This window comes from Xyrauchen texanus, chromosome 25 (assembly GCF_025860055.1).
Source record: "Xyrauchen texanus isolate HMW12.3.18 chromosome 25, RBS_HiC_50CHRs, whole genome shotgun sequence".
Classification (NCBI taxonomy): Eukaryota; Metazoa; Chordata; class Actinopteri; order Cypriniformes; family Catostomidae; genus Xyrauchen; species Xyrauchen texanus.
In genome coordinates, this window is record NC_068300.1 from 4335898 (window position 1) to 4354110 (window position 18213).

At 43.1% G+C, this 18213-nt stretch overlaps 1 pseudogene; it reads right to left on the bottom strand.

Moving 5' to 3' along the window:
* Positions 1–12680: 12680 nt before the first annotated feature.
* On the bottom strand, positions 12681–16744 carry LOC127618939 (zinc finger protein 239-like; annotated as a pseudogene).
* Between the last annotated feature and the right edge of the window lie 1469 nt (positions 16745–18213).

Sequence of the window (18213 nt, forward strand, 5' to 3'; positions counted from 1 at the left end):
TTTTATTTGTATTTATTTATAGTTTCATTAAAACCACTAGCCGCACCTGGATCTAGCCTTCTTAACTTCCCTACTTCATTCGTTACAGAACAACCGACCAAAAATGGATCCAGCGGCGTTCTTCGTGGAACTAACTCGGATGGACTTAAACATTTGTGAGTATTCCCACTTCTTCTCCTGTGTGGCTGGCCACGCTGGTTGGGATGACAACCTCCTGAAGGATGTTACGATTTGCAGGAGATCGGAGATTCCACCTGGCAGGAGTATGTGGAGCTCAATGTGGAGACATTTGCGACAGAGGAACCACCTCTCTCAATCCCGGGGGCAGCTTCAGAACATGCCACGCCCTCCACGGTCAGCGAGCCAGCACCTGTAGCCTCTCTCGTCCCAGAATCAGCGTGCTCAGCCTCGTCCGCCTGCAGGAGGAGGAGAAGAAAGGCTTTCGCTCTCCAGTCTCCACCTTCCACGTTCAACGAACTAGAGCTCATGCCTGCCACGACCAACGAGCCAACGCCCACGCCTGCCATGGCCGACATGCTGGAAGTCTCATCTGTCCCAGAGCCAGCGTTGCCAGCCTCGTCCGTCCCAGAGCCAGCGTTGCCAGCTTCGTCCACCCGGAGGAGGAGGAGAAGAGGAAAGGCTTCTGCTCCCCAGTCTCCGCCTGCCACGGCCAGCAAGCCAGAGCCCACGCCTGCCACGGCCAGCGAGCCAGTGCCCATGCCTGCCACGGCCAGCGAGCCAGTGCCCACGCCTGCCACGGCCAGCGCCAGTAGCCTCGACCATCCCAGAGCCAGCGCCTGTAGTCTGGACCGTCCCAGAGCCAGCGCCTGTAGTCTCGACCGTCCCAGAGCCAGTGCCTGTAGCCTCGACCGTCCCAGAGCCAGCGCCTCTCGAGCCTCCCATGGCTCCGCCTCACAAGCCTCCCAGGGCTCCACCTCTCGAGCCTCCCAGGGCTATGCCTCTCAAGCCTCCCAATGTGTCCAACGTACTTAACACAGTGTTGGCAATACTGACATTTATTTAGGGAAACCTTTAGCCCAGCCTCCTTCAGCAGATCTAAAACTTTAAGGAACCTTTCTTCATGTTCCTCCAACAAGATCCCGAAGACTATCAAGTCGTCCAGGTACACAAACACTTGAAGTAGGTTCATATCCCTAATGGCTTTCTCCATCAGTCTTTGGAAAGTTGTTGGGGCTCCCATAATACCTTGCAGCATACTTTCAAACTGAAAAAACCCCAGTCTTCTACTTATCTTCTTCGGCCATGGCTTTAACCAAAAGGCTAAACCGTGCCATTTGGAACCAACAGTAAATCCAAAGATTTTTCATTCTGCTGACAAAAATTATATCAAAATTTTGTATGAGACTATATTGATGGGTACTCCTCAGGAAGTAGTCATTAATTTAAAAAAAATTAGAAACACGTGATAACAACACAAAAATTGTTAGAAACTATTGATGCTAAACTGTTTAAGGAAGTGGAGCATCAGCTACCAACTGAGTTATGGTCTCATCATGACAGATGTAGGACTGGTAACTTAAGCCTGGTGCATGCCTGCCAACGAAATCGCAGTACCCTTTGCGGCCTGATGCTGAAAAAGGCATAAAAGACACTATTGAAGGGCTAGTGAAAACAGGAGTGTTAATGGAAACAAACAGTTACTGTAATACTCCAATTTTGCCTGTGATCAAAGCAAACAACTCTGAATGGTGCCTCATTCATGACTTACAATCAATCAGTGATATAGTAGAGGATAGAGATACTATTAAAGTACATAATACATTAGCTCCTGGAGGTCACAAGGCATCCAATACAAAACTACAGTATTGCCAGCCGCAGGGTGAATATTTAGGACGATTGATCTCATATGGCACAAAAGCAATAGCCCCAGATCAATTAGAAGGCATAAGTAAAACACCATTGCCACAAACAGTAGGACAGATGATGACTTTCCTAGGAATGACTGGCTTCAGTTCTGATTGGAAAGAGGAGTATTCAGTAAAAATTAAACAAGCAGGACTGCACAATTTAAGAACTCCACTAACATGGAATACAAATGTGTTGCTAGCATAAGTCTATAAAGAAAGGGCTACAAAGGGCACCTGCCCTCTGTAATCCCAAATACACCATACCGTTTCACCTGTATGTGGCAAACAGAACTGATGGCTATGCATCAGCTGTTCTGATGCAAGAGACCTACAGTGGTACGAAAAAAACAACCCATAGCTTACTATAGCACTAAGCTGGACAACGTAGCTCAAGGTTACCCACCATGTTACCAACAAGGCCATGCAGCAGTATATTACTCATACAAGAAAGCATCTACATTAATCATGGGGTACCAGTAACCATTTATATGCATCACAAAATTATGGAGTTACTAGACTGTGGAGGGCGGAGGGCAGGGCCGGGTCGTGATTCTACACACCCGGTCCTTATCAGGCTAATTATGCCTCTGAGAGGGATAAAGGCTGACTGCGGAGGATTGTGCAGGAGAGAGAGATAGTTTACGGACATGTCCGTCATGTGTGTGTGTATTTTGTCTTTTAAGCTTATCATTAAAATTGATAAATAAATTTATATTGACAAGCCGGTTCTCGCCTCCTCCTTTCCATTGACTGCTTTACATAGAACAAGCTAAATTTTTTTGAATGAAGTACTCATTTTAGCATATTCATCACTACTAAGAGAAAGGAGCCCAAAGAGGAGACAGAGATATCTTGACAGTCATCCCAGGTGACCAAATATATCTGAGGGTTTTCAGGAGAAAGTGGAATGAGCCCAAGAGAGGGGGACCCTATAAAGTGGTGACAGCTACTCCAACAGCAGTCCAAGTGGAAGAAAGCACCACCTGGTATCATAAAAACCACTGCACAAGAGTTCCCAGAGTAAGGAAGGAAAGAGAAGAAGAGAGACAATATGGAAGAAAGTGAGGAGAGACCAGAGACACAGGACGAAAGGGTGTAGAATGTTAAAAGCTCAGAAAGAGCTGTACAAGGAGCTGAGCAAAGCAGAGAGAATCAAGAGAGTGGAAGGAATAAGTCCAATAGCAAGTCTGATGATCATCCCATACCTACTGCATCCGATACTACAACCTCAAGCCACAATCAATACCACCAAAGCTTCTCTACTACAAGCTTAAGCTACAGCTAACACCACTACTCAAAATTTCAACCAGACTTCCCAACAATTGATTTTTCAGCCCTTGGTCAGACCCAGTAACAACTCAATAATAACTCCAACAGAACAACAATTGAATGAAGAACAAAATATATAAAAAAAAAACATAGAAATATTGATAATGATATCAATAGTAATGAGAAAATTAACGAATTAGGTTTATGGGAAACAGCGCAAAATAATGAATGGTACGAATGGGCAATGTTTACAACAAGAGACGTAAGAAAAATTGCCTAATTTAATAGAAACATTTGTCATCTAAAAACATTTTAGACCCTACTGCTCAGCTGAGTGTTTGGCTTTTTTCGGTAATTCTATCCTTAAGGATACATTTTTAAACCACATTGGGGGGATTGGTGTATATACTGGGATATAAAATAAAAAAAAATTAATAAAAGAAGGAAGCGTAGAAATCCCAAAATGGAACAACACAGATTATAGCCAAGAGTATGAGTGCCAGAGTAAGCCAGAAGGAACTCGTGATTTGGGAGAATTCAAGGGAAGATGCGCTACTATTTGGTACTTAGACAAAACAAATGCTTGGCAATCAAATGTACCTGTAAGAGCCCCAGTACTTCAAGAACAAGGATTAAGAAAGCGAATGAAATTATATCCAGAAGAATGTGAAAATCAAACTATAGCATTACCTACATCAGACAATAGTGGTAGCAGACTTCTTTTGATTTTGAGGAAAAGAACAACTTATGGACTCCTTACCACTAGGATGGAAAGGAATATGTGTCAGAGTACAACTGATCCAGAAAATTGCAATGGCACAGAGGGAATTAGGACAATTCATGAAGGAAGATGAGAATAGAACTAAGAGAGCTTCTGAAACAGATGCTAATGTGTATATAGATTAAATTGGTCAACCCAGTGGTATACCTAAGGAATTTAAGGCTAGAGATTAAGTCAAAGCAGGGTTGAATCAATATTTATTTGGATAACACAAAATAAAAACACAGAATGGATATTATTATATTTACTATAATCAACAGAGATTTGTTTATTACATTGAGTATGCTTTATCTGCATTAGGAGAACAAGTACATGTAGAATACAAGCAAACAAGTACAATGACATGGCAAAATAGGTAATATTAATTGGTTATTGGCAGATAAAGTATGTGTTATGTCTGGAGATCATGTCATGATTAAATTAAAAACTTAACAACCAAAGTTAAAGCAAATGCTGAAAGAGATAAGAAGCATGGGTTAGGAGCATGGTTTGTTAAATTGGGAATGTTTTGGGGAATTACAATAATGATAGGAGGGCTACTGTTTTGTTGTGTACTTCCTTTATTGAGGTCACTAGTTATCAAAGCTGAAGTAAAACAAATGGAAATCCTAAGATGTCAAGACAATTGGAAAGTAATTTTAGAGGGTAACTGTGGCAGGTCGGAGGGCGGTGCCGGATCGTGATCCTACACACCGGTCCCGCCCTCCGCCCTGCCACAGTAACCAAAGTGTATATTATCCGGATTGGCTTTATAAACCAAATTGGGATTCACAAACATTGGTTGAGGATTCAAGTACCTCAAATTATGACGAAGAAGATGAATAAAGTTGAGCCACACCCTGGGTGTAAGTGCTAGCCCAACCTCTCCCCAAAGGGTGACCCTCTACGATGCACAAAGTATCTGGGTTGAAGATATCTACACTACAAAAAAGAACTCTTAATATTATGATGTATATACTTTTTTATGTTTGATATACTCTACATCACTGTGACAACCACAGGCAAGGCTGAACCAATTTCACGCTCATGCTTATAACTTGCTTATATGTTTCATTCATTGAATGAAGGTATAGGGAGACAGAATCTTTTACTCCATTCTTAATCAAACTTGGATTAAGATGTTTGGTTCTGAAATCTCCACCAGAGTGCATAATCTGGTTATTGGTAGTGAAGCTGTGTGACATAGCTTAGTCACTAGATAGCATAACTGAGGCGACTGAATTATGAAACTGCACTCTGATTAAAGACAGTGAAGGTGGGACTTAAGTCCCAAAGGGGATATAATGTGCAATATTTGTATCAAGTTAAATATAAATTAATCAAGTATAATCAATGTAAATATAGCCATTTTATTCTACAATTATTTTGGATGGTCAAGCATGTATCTTCCTGAGTGTGTCTGTGCAGAAGCCTGTAATTGAATGTGCTCACATATGGTAAATTGATTTTCCTGTTTTGATACTAGAGAAAATATGTGGTGAGGCCCCTCCACAGATTCTTGTTGTCCATTTCTTAAAAAAACAGACTGGAGTCACAGAACAAAATGATAGATAATAGTGACATGTATGAAATGTATTAATCACGATTTGGTAGATCATATATAACCGGGAAGAAACCCAGTTGCTGGAGTTACTCTGCAGACTGACTCAGCTTTTCTATCTCTGATAATAAAGTCTATCTTCTGGCATCAAAACCCCAAGACATTGAGAGTGATTTTGCACAGATGCATGAGAGCCACAACATGCTCTGTACTCTTCTTGGTGATAAAGAGTGTGTACTCTAGCTGACCCCACTCTCAACTTGCCCAGCGCCCGAGGCATGCACGAAGCATGAACACAGATTGGTCAGTGCAGAGAGGAGCCAGTCTCCTTCTGGCACAGGGTATCACTGAAACCCTGTCCAACAGAGTATAAGGGTAGAGGAGACAACAAGCTCTTTGCTTGGCAGCTGTGGAAACCTTTGATTTCTGATCCAGAAAGATATTTTCTGTCTCAGAGTCTCTTATTTTTATTTTTTTAAAATGTTTTACTAATAAGCCATCAGCGATACATTCTCAGCACCACACTCTCTCAAACACCCGCCTCGTGTATGCAGCTCTTCTGTCTCCATGTTCTCTCCTCTGACTGACAATGAGGTTTCTAATCTCCTCAACCACCCCACCACCTGTTCCCTTGACCACATTCATTCCCAACTTTTCCAAGCCATCACTCCATCCATCCTACCTGCACTAACACACATAATTAACACATGTCTACTAATAGGCATTTTTCCTACTACATTTAAGCAGGCTTGAGTAACCCAGCTGAAAAAACCTGCACTTAACCCCACACAAGTAGAGCACTACAGACCAGTCTCTCTCATCCCACATCCAATTCAAATGTGGACACTCCACCGAGACTACCCTGCTTTCTGTCACTGAGTCGCTGAGACAGGTGAGAGCTGGATCCAGATAATCCGTCCTGATTCTACTGGACCTTTCTTCAGCCCTTGACACAGTCAACCATCAGATACTACTCTCCACCTCACTTTTCTGGGCATCACAGTAACTGTGCTTGACTGCTTTAATTCCTATCTCTCAGGTAGGTCCTTCAAGGTAGCCTGGAGAGGTGAAGTGTCCAAGTTACATCAGCTACTTAATGGGGTACCTCAGGGCTCAGTACTTGGGCCACTTCACTTCTCTATATACACATCACTGGGACCCATCATTCAGGCACATGGTTTCTCTTATGCCGATGACACACCGATGACACTGCCGATGCTCTCACTGCAGTCCATTCTGCATGCGCAATTAGACCCCTGCAAATTATCCAGAATGCAGCAGAACATCTGGAATTTAATGAACCAAAGAGAGCGCATGTTACACCACACCTTGTCTCTCTTCACTGGCTGCCTGTTGATGCATGTATCAAATTCAAGGCTCTGATGCTGGCATAGAGAACAGTCACTGGGTCTGCGCCAGCACACCTCAAGTCATTTCTGCAGAGCTACATTCCCACCAGAAGCCTGTGGTCAGCTAAGGAACGATTCATTGTTGTACCAACACAAAGAGAACCCAAAACACTTTCCGGGACTTTCAGTTTCATCGTACCACGTTGGTGGAATAACCTTCCCAACTCAATCCGTGAAGCTGACTCATTCTGTCTTCCAAAAACAGCCAAAAACACATCTTTTCCATGAGCACTGAACCAGTCACTCATTAAAAAAATAATAAATTATATATATTCTTGTTGCACTTTAATCTGTCGTGAATACTACTATTCTGATGCTAGTGAAACTTTGTAATGCAGCACTTTTCATACAACTGCCTCCTTAAGATGATTTGCTTATGATGTATTTCTCTTTTGTAAGTCGCTTTGGATAAAAGCGTCTGCCAAATGAATAAGTGTAAATGTTGTGTAGCAAACTAGCAGCACTGACAATGCAAAAACAGCTCTTGACTGAACACAACAACGCAGACAGCAACACCATTGCTGTTTATATACAGTATGAACTGTTTAGTTCTGCTGTCACAGGAAAGAAGTTTTCTTCTTCTGGTGATGTTGAGGTGATTGCCATTGGACAATCTAGTTTAAACCTTAGTTTTAACAGTCAAATCAAAGTAATAACTAAATCAGCCTACAGTCATATAAAAAAGCTTATATGTCTTAAATGTCTTGTATCCAGTCAAGACTTGTTCAAGCATTTATCACAAGTAGGTTCGACTACAGCAATGGACTTCTCACCGGCCTCCCCCAAAAGACCATTAGACAGTTGCAGCTCATTCAGAATGCTGCTGCCAGGATTCTGACCTGGACCAAAAAACCAGAGCTTATTATTCCAGTCCTCAGGTCTTTACACTGGCAGATATGCTTGTTGAATATAAACCTAACAGACCTCTCAGATCATTAGGATCAAGTCAGGATCAACTGTATTCCTGCACAGATGCATCTCATGATTTTAGATTACATTTTTATAATTATTTTAAAATATTGTACAGCCTCGGGCAATAATGGAAGTAAACCATAATATTACAATAGTACATCTATGCAATGCACACAATAACATTTAAAACTAACATAAAATGATGGGGATGAAATATACTTTATTAAACATTCAAATAATATGCAGAAATGTGCAATATAATAGTTTCATTGTAACACACTAAACAAATCAATTAATATATTGCTGTGCTATAAAACCGGTACATTATAAACAACCTGAGATGTTAATACAATTCATAGGGAACTACCATCTAGAAACTTTACTTTTAGTGGTTTTTAAACATACTATCTGCTAAAAGGACAAAGAAAAGTGATAACTTGAGCAACTTAGGACATCAAACAACAGCAATATTTTTAATTATCATAAGTCATGAATGCCAGTAAACCTATTACAGGAATTGTCCCTGGAAATCGTCAATACATCGGAAGAAGTAAACGCATGAGTAATGTTCAATTCATGAAAGCATGAAAAGCAGTATAAACTTCAAAACACCACCATAAAATATATCCAATAATTTTAGCAAGTAAAAACTTTGCCATACAGTTAACAGACAAACGTCCAACTGGACTGCTGCGATGCTGTACTGAACAACTGCAACTGTAGCAGGGCTATAAATAGATGCGTCACAGGTGCATCGTCAGATCTTTTGTCTTCAAATCATTCTGTGTGTGTTGTGCTTCTTGACTGTCAGAACATTCTACTTTCCTCTGTTAGGAGTTAGAATTGTTAGGCAGTGTGCAGAAAATTTTCTCTTTCTCTTTTCTTTAAAAAAAATGGAAGAAAAAGAAAAAGACTGATAAACAAAGCAAGCGTGTGTGTTCCCATGTTTACGCTCTATGGCTGAGAGGGACACACACCAGTTTTGTTTTGTTTGTTTGGGGGAAGAGCATGCTGCTCTTGCGTTGGGGCAGGGTGGGTGCGCGCATTGCGATCTGTTTTCAGTCAAAATGCTTCACACTCTTCTTGCTTACTTCCGAGAGACAGCACCCACTTTTACATCGTGGAGCTCTCGTATGGATCTGGCTGAGGAGCGAGAGGGGTCTGTCCCTATCCCTCACTCTCTCCACAGATCCAGCCGGTCCCTCTCGTGATCCTGAAGCGTGCTCCGGTGTCTCTTCGGTTCATGAGGGGGACCATGAATCTCTTGAGTCTGCGAACTTCATGCTTCCCACCTCTGAGCATTCCATGCATGATAATAAATCAACGGAGGAATTACTCGAGGCGATTACTTGTGCGGTGGCCAGGCTTCAATTAGACTGGCCACGCGAACAAGAGACCCCCAAACGCTCCAGACTGGAGGACAAACTTCTTTCTGGTGGTCAAGACAGAGGAACACCTCATCAGTCCCTTCCCTTCTTTGATGACCTCCATGACAAGCTTTCTCATTCATGGAGGAAACCTTATACTTCTCGTGTCTTCGTGCCCTCGATGTCGACATATTAGGCTATCGTGGGTGCCGAGGCACGGGGGTATTCGGTGATGCCGCCGGTAGAAGTGACACTTGTGGGTTATCTCTCGCCTGGCTCGGCATCATCACTAGAGAACCACTCTCCCCACAAAGCCATGCAGGACCACTTCCACGCTTGTGGGGAAGGCTTATCAGGCAGCAGGTCAGGCTGGTGCTGCCCTGCACACTATGGCAGTGTTGCAGGCGTACCAGGCTGATCTGTTGAAGGACATGAGTGCGGACACCACGGTCGACGAAGAGGCTTTCTCTGAGGTTCATTGAGCCATGGATCTGTCTCTCCGCATGACCAAACAGACGGCTCGCGCCATTGGCCGAACTATGTCTGCTTTAGTCACCATGGAGAGACACTTATGGCTCAACCTGTCAAGCATCAATGATAAGGACAAACTTTTCCTTCTCGATGCCCCGGTTTCACCTTCTGGCTTATCTGGTGATGCTATGAATGTAGTTATCACCAGGTTCAAGGAGGCAAAAAGCCACGAGGCAGCCTTCGTGCAATTCCTTCCTCACCGCACTCAGGGGGAGGGGCCGTCGGCCACCCAGCCCTGCCCCTTCTAGACGGGAGGCTCAAAAACAACGAGTGGTGAATCATGCTCCCCCTCGTAAAGACTGGGGGCTGGTTTGTCACCCTCACCAGCCTCCAAAGCAAGACCACAGGGCAGTTATTGTTAAAAAGAAAAGCCTTGTGGGGGTAGTCCCCCCTTGGGACGGGTCACGTGAAACAACCTGTACCCTCCCGATACCCCCATGAAACCGCTCCATTCCTGGCACCTCTGGAGATAAAGTGTGGAAACTACTGCCAGGTGTTTCTATGTGGGTCCTAAGACCAGTAGAAAAAGGCTACAGAATTAAATTAATTCACCGTCCTCCGAACAGGGTATGGTTCTCTGAGATAATGTATCTCCTCGACGGATTGCTCTGGCCGATTCTGGACAGGAGAGACCTTCTGTCTCAGGCATAGGGGGCGATACCCCACCCCTGGCCCGAACTGTGGAACCTTCATGTTTGGCCCCTGAAGGGTACCAACTGAGGGACACTGGGCTTTCACCTGAAGCTATCGAGACCATTCTGAGCGCTAAGGCTCCCTCTATTAGAAGTTATGCCAATAAATGGGGTGTCTTTGAAGGATGGTGTAGTGCACATAATGCAGATCCAGTTAACTGCCAGATTGCTTCAGTTCTGACTATCAGCAGAAAAATTATCTGCAGGCACGTGCCTCAACCACTCTCAAGGTTTACGTGGCCGCTCTAATGGCTTGCCATGCCTTGACTGACGGGATGCCATTGGGGAGACATCCTCTGCTCACTCACTTTGGCCATGGAGCCATGCAATTGAGACCTCCTGCTAGGACAAGGATCCATTCATGGAACTTAGCAATAGTCCTGAGGGTCTGGTTGAGACCCCCTTTGAACCTCTAGAGTCAGCGTCTGAGAAACTTCTGACTCTCAAGGTGGTTGTTCTTATGGCAATTTCTTCTCTAAAAAGAATTGGGGATCTGCAGGCTCTGTCTGTCTTGCCAGCCTGCTTCGATTTTGCCCAATGGCTAAAAGCAATACTGCACCCTCATCCTGACTACCTGCCTAAGGTTTCCTCTCGACCATACATCCAGTCACTCTTGAAGCCTTCTGCTCCCCGCCGTTTACAATGCCGGAGCAGGAAAGACTTCACGGACTGTATCCAGTCTGTGCCCTTCAGACTTATGTCCACTGCACTAGCCAGTGGTGTAAGTCAGGGCAACTATCCGTTTGCCATGGGGGCCGCAACAAGGGGCGGCCGCAAACAAGCAGACAATGTCGCATTGGATGAGGGATGCTATTGCCCTGGCCTACGACGCGCGCAGTCAAGCTTCGCCAGTAGGGATCAGAGCTCACTCTACCAGAGGTGTCGCCTCCTCTAAAGCCTTGGCTAGAGGTGTCCCTCTGCAACATTTTTGTAATGCAGCAGGCTGGTCCTCTCCGCATACATTCGTAGGATTCATAGTTTGGATGTTCATGCCACTCCGGGCTCTTATGTCCTTGTGTCTACAGCACAAGCTCATGTCTGAGACCTCTCGCCCTCTTGTGAAAACAACTACACAACCGTAAGTGGTCCGGATATCCACAGTGCGGCGGCGTGGGTATTCTTGTTCCCAAAGTGCTAAATCAGCGCAGCATCAAAGTGTAGCTTTTTGACAGGGAACATCTTGGGTTACTTAACTGTAACCCATGTTCCCTGATAAAAGCAGAATGAGATGCTGTGCTTCACTGCCGCACTGGCATGCCCCAGGACTGCTCTTCAGACAAAATACCTGACGATGCACCTATGATGCATCTATTTATAGCCCTGCTACAGGTGCATCCAATGATGTCACCAACAGAGGCTGTAAATTCTAGTCAATTATATTGATGTGTTGCACACATATTAACAGCTGGTCACACCTAAAGTTGTTCCCAAAGTGCTAAATCAGCACAGCATCTCGTTCCGCTTTTATCAGGGAACAGGGGTTACAGTTAAGTAACCCGAGACGTACTTCTTTTCTGGGTTTACGGTCATGGCGCAAGGATGACTGACATAAGCTTGTGATTCCATACCAAATCCGACACGAATGCTAAAAATACTTATTCTTTATGTAGGCTTACCATAGTGAGTTGGCATAAGGCAAAAATATTGTTTTGAACACTGATTTGATATGTACTCAATCAATAATGCAAACCTCATGTGAAGAAACGTCATACTACACTGCATATAGAAAGTTTACTTTGGTGAACACTTTTGGAGAATCTGCATGATGAGAGGACACATGACCAATAGAAGTTAAAAATGTAACACACTGACCTCTTGGTTCAATACAAATAATACATACTGTTTTTCAATCAGACTCAAACAACCGACACAACTGATTCAACTGTATTTTTGTTCAGCCAGTGACACCAATAATTGCTCCCACACTCGAATCCTATTTGCTTGCAGTCAGTCTTTACAGGCCTGAAAAATCACCAAACCATTCTTGCGCATCAAACTAGAGCTCATTGGCTTTGAAAGGGAGTCAAGTCAATGAACATGAAGTCTAAGTCAGTGTATGGAAGTGAACGAGAATGATTAGTTCACTTAAAAGATTGGTTTAAAAAGACTGATCTTGTTGGACTTAAAGATGATTGTTTCTCAATGTATCTACTTGGACAATTAATTTTACATGTCTCTGTAGATTACTTGCTGCCCTGAAACTTTTCCCACATAAAAGCATTGGTATGATTTCCCTCCAGTATAGATTCTCTTGTGTTTATTTTTTCAAGCAATGTAACCAAGTGAAACTCTTTTCACAGTGTGAGCCCTTTTAAGGTTTTTCTCCAGTGTGAATTCTCTCATGTGTTTTCAGGTTTCGAGACTCAGTGAAACTCTTTCCACAGTGTGAGCACTTGTAAGGTTTTTCTCCAGTATGGATTCTCTCATGTTTTTTTTAGGTTTTGTGACCGAGTGAAACTCTTTTCACAGTGTGAGCACTTGTAAGGTCTTTCTCCAGTATGAATTATCTCGTGTTTTTTCAGGTCTTTTGACTGAGTGAAACTCTTTTCACAGTGTGAGCACTTGTAAGGTTTTTCTCCAGTATGGATTCGCTCATGTGTTTTCAGGTCTTGTGACTGAGTGAAACTCTTTTCACAGTGTGAGCACTTGTAAGGTTTTTCTCCAGTATGGATTCTCTTGTGTGTTTTCAGGTTTTGTGACTGAGTGAAACTCTTTTCAAAGTGTGAGCACTTATAAGGTTTTTCTTCAGTGTGAATTCCCTTTTGTGTTTTCAGGTCTTGTGAGTTAAACTCTTTTCACAGTGTGAGCACTTGTAAGGTTTTTCTCCAGTATGAATTCTTTGGTGCTGTTTCAAGAGGCTGGCTGTAATAAAGGTCTTCCCACATTCAAAGCACATATGAACCCCCACAACGGTATTCTCATCTGTGTGAGTTTTCAGATGTTTTCTTAGGCTTGAATTCAAAACAAATGTTTTACCACACTTGTCACATTCAAATAATCTCTCTCCAGAGTGACAATAGAGATGACCTTTGAGACAAACTATATTTGAGAAACTATTTCCACACTGATGGCACGTGTACGGTTTCTCTCCAGTATGAACTTTCATGTGTTTATTAAGCTGGCTTTTATTTGTGAAACACTTTCCACACTGTGAACATGTGAAAGTATTTTTGGCTGCTCTTCTTTTATCCTTTTCTGGTGATAAATTCTTCTTAGTCTCTGAAGAACTCAAAGATTTTTCTCCAGTTGTAAAATCATGATGTTTCTGACACTGAAGTTTCTCCTCCACTTCATTCTGTTCTTGACATTGCTCTTTCACTTCCATCAGCTCTACAATAAACACAGTAAAAAAAAATCATTAAGAGGGGGAAACATAAAAAGAAATGAATAGTTTAATTCAATGTCAGAACACAACACATGTCCAGTATTAATTTGTGATGTTTGCTGTGCAAGCAGGATTTATTTATAATATTTATTCCACCTAATAACTGCATTTAATTATTATAGGCAACAGGGGTTTGGACTAACACCCGCCCACCCTAGAAATCAGCAGTAGCGGGAATTTCTTTCACACTTACTAGCCACTTTGGCAGGTGACGTTTTCAGGGTTTTTCCTGCATTGAAAACTCTGTGAAAGTTGAGCCACTTCCAAAGCTATTTTTTTTTTTATTAATCTCATATTCAATGTTTTATACACTTTAAAGAGCACTGATGAGGTAAAGAGGAGACAAACATCAATTACAAAGCTTTTTAAAATACACATATTCATCCTTACTCAACTGCAGTAACACTAACTGGTAACTTGAATCGATTAATATTAAATCTATTAGAGTGAATATACTGTATAAGACATCATTTTTACAACAATTGTAAAAGTTGTAGTTAAATGATTTTAAATGTGCTTAGACTTTTAGTTTAGTTTTTATTATACGAAATAATAAAGTTTATTTATTAACTTTTTTTTAAAAGACTATATCAATCTAACCACAGAAATTAGGAGTCCTCCATGGTATCACCTGTGGATATGGCCTTGTTTTCAGTGGAGTCTCAAGCTCATTATTTCTGGTTGGGCACAAACAATAACTGAACCCCATTTGACCAATTTTGGAAACCATTCCGTGTTCAATAATGTAACTTTTAAAGTTTGATTCATAATGAATATGTAATTTGCATGCATCCCCTCCACTGCCCCCAAACCACTATACAACGCTTCACTAAATGTAGTTAAAAATGTGCAACCGCAACAACTCTAGTGCTAGGAGGTGTAATTGAGCTTGAAATCATGACTGCCAAGGAGACGGCTGATGTCAAGATAACTTTTGAGACTCATTCCAAGATGTACAGTGGATATAAAAAGTCTACACACCCCAGTTAAAATGCCAGGTTTTTGTGATGATTTTTCCACTTTTAATGTGACCTATATATAATGTGAACAATTCAATTGAAAAACAAACTGAAATCTTTGTGGGGGAAAAATGAAAATTCTTACAATGATCTAGTTGCATAAGTGTGCACACCCTCTTATAACTGGGGATGTGGCTGTGTTCAGAATTAACCAATCACATTCAAACTCATGTTAAATAGAAGTCATTACACACCTGCCATCATTTAAAGTGCTCTGATTAATCACATATAAAGTTCAGCTGTTCTAGTAGGATTTTCCTGACATTTTCTTAGTTGCATCTCAGAGCAAAAGCCATGGTCCGCAGAGAGCTTCCAAAGCATCAGAGGGATTTCATTGTCGAAAGATATCAGTCAGGAGAAGGGTACAAAAGATTTCCAAAGCATTAGATATACCATGGAACACAATGAAGACAGTCATCATCAAGTGGAGAAAATATGGCACAACAGAGACATTACCAAGAACTGGACAACCCTCCAAAATTTATGAAAAGATGAGAAGAAAACTGGTCAGAGAGGCTTCCAAGAGGCTTACAGAAACATTAAAGGAACTGCAGGAACTTCTGTCAAGTACTGGCTGTGTGCTACATGTGACAACAATCTCCAGTATTCTTCATATGAATGGGCTATGGGGTAGGGTGGCAAGACGGAAGCCTTTTCTTACAAAGAAAAACATCCAAGCCTGGCTGAAGTTTGCAAAAACAAACATCAAGTCTCCCAAAAGTAAGTGGGAAAATGTGTTATGGTTTCATCAGACCAAAGTTGAACGTTTTGGCCATAATTCCAAAAGGTATGTTTGGCGCAAAAACAACACTGCACATCACCCAAAGAACACCATACCCACAGTGAAGCATGGTGGTGGCAGCATCATGTTTTGGGGCTGTTTTTGTTTTCAGCTGGAACCGGGGCCTTAGTCAGGGTGGAGGGAATAATGAACAGTTCCAAATATCAGGCAATTTTGACACAAAACCTTCAGGCGTCTGTTAGAAAGCTGAAGATGAAGAGGAAGTTCACCTTTCAGCACGACAATGACCCAAAGCACACATCCAAATCCACAAAAGCATGGCTTCACAAGAAGAGCCCAGACCTGAATCTAATTGAACATCTGTGGGGTGTTCTGAAGAGGGCTGTGCACAGGAGATGTCCTCGCAATCCGACAGATTTGGAGCACTTTTGCAAAGAAGAGTGGGAAAATATTGCCACGTCAAGACGTGCCATGCTAATAGACACCTACCCAAAAAGACTGAGTGCTGTAATAAAATCAAAAGGTGCTACAACAAAGTATTAGTTTAAGGGTGTGCACACTTATGCAACCAGGTTATTTGGAGTTTTTTATTTTTCCCCCTCAAAGATTTCAGTTTGTTTTTCAATTGAATTGTTAACATTATAGATCACAATAAAGGTGGAAAAAGTTGACATGATTTATCTTTGTCTCATTCTTTTACATCACAACAACCTGGCATTTTAACAGGGGTGTGTAGACTTTTTATATCCACTGTAGATTCACAAATATAAGTATTCAGGGCTGCATTTCCCTGCATTTGTGCAGGGATGGCTAGAAGCACTGAGGTGCTTCATCACATCCGCTAGTTGTTTCTGGAGGAGGCTGACCTTCTGCTCCAGATCCCTCTCTTTGGAAGGCTCCAAACGATTCCCTTTGTTTCCATTCCGATGTCTGGGGTTTTTCTCAAACACAACATTCCTTTACTTTGGAAAGGGATTCCATTCTCTGGGCTCTTGCTAACCTTGGGAGTGACCCTTGTGGTCATTCCCTTGGTTCCTACATCCCCCCTGTGGGTGGTTGGGCACGCGTTTTGGGGCTGCTGCTTTGCTGCGAACTCTGGGTTGAGGCAATTCGTAGCCCTCAAGCACCAAGTCTGCCCTCTCGGAAAACTGGATGTCCAGGACTCTGACATCATGGTTTATCAGTCGGATGCACGACGCGGATGGCACTGAGGGAGGCTGATGTTTCATCAGTGTATGGCGAGTACTCCTCGCTCAGAACCCTACAAAGCCTCGGGTAACTGTCCCGAATGCACGGCGGTTGAGTCTCAATGAAAGCGTGGACGCTTCTGGAAGTTGTTTTCCAGATGAGCTTCAACTTCTCACGCGATGAGGCAAGTCGGCAAGACAATGTCCAATTTCCCTGAGGTAATCGTTGACATTTAAATCTTGGCCTGCTGGGTCGAAGCGTTCTATGTCCTTTGCAAAGGAGTCAAGCTGGTGCATGGGCAGACCTGTGGCTTTGTCCCGCTGGTGTCCATCTGACTCGTCAGAAGATGAGTACCAGTGCCTGCCCCATTGCCATGGCGTTGGTTGAGACCACTTCCTCCTGGTGAGGGAGGCACCCTGCTGGGGCGGGGTCTGACAGATGCCTGAGGGGAGGATTGCAGGAATGGGGTCTTGCCCCCGAAACTTGGTGGACTCCTGTCCCAAACAGGGATGCGCTCTCGCTCTGGGAGTTGGGACAACAGTTTTGAAATACTACCTGAACCAGTGGTGGGGTATTTCATCGTAGTGCTGGTCTCAGAGTTCTCTGCCCCACTCTTGTCAGAGGTGGAGTAGCGGAGCAAATCTTGAGCCTTAGCTTGTGTGTCTCGGCTTTCCTGCCAGTCTCGGTTGTCCGCGGCTTCTCAGCTATCTGTTTCAGCTGACTGGAGTCTTTCTACACACTCCTCCAGCATCGTATTCCTGGTCTGGAGGTCACGATTGCGTGCATCAAGCTGACTCCCATGGGTGGTAAGTGTCTTTACCTCACCCTTGAGGGTTGCTATCTGCAACTGGGCCTTGTGGTGGTAGAGCAGGAACAGTTTGCCAACTGCTTCCTGGATAGTGGGTACCTTCCCTTTAGGATCGGTTGCACTATCAACCACAGCGGCCATTTCAGCATCACACTGGGATTGTGTGTAGCTGTTAAGCTCCTCCCTCACTTCTCTAGGGAAAAGGAGGGGGTCAGCGACCCAGTTGGACAGTGAGGTTTCCTCACTTGACCAGGGAGCTTCAGCTCCGGACGCTGATGGGAACTGGGAATTCATATCTCACTGGTTAGGCAGGTGAGAGGGTGATTTCCAGTGGACCCCTAGAGGAACTCTTTGCGAGTTCAAAAATGGTGAATGCTTGAGCAGAGTTTTGAAGGTGAAGATTGATGACACCTGTTGCTCAGTGGAAAACACTGATGCACCAGGTGTTATCCTTGGGAAAGAATGCACATGGGAGGACCACTTATCTGTCACTCAAGAGCAACTTCTTTGTAGTATTAACTGTTTCTTGAACTGCTAACAAATAAAAGGAGTAATGAATTAGTAGCAAACTAACAACCACTAATACAACACTTGCAATAATTCACAACCGGCCTTGTGCCTTAGCAGTTTGGACTTCCTGAGAAAAGTGAAGCCAAGAGGGAAAACCTCTGGCTACTCTTAACAAAAATTGTTTAGTTATTT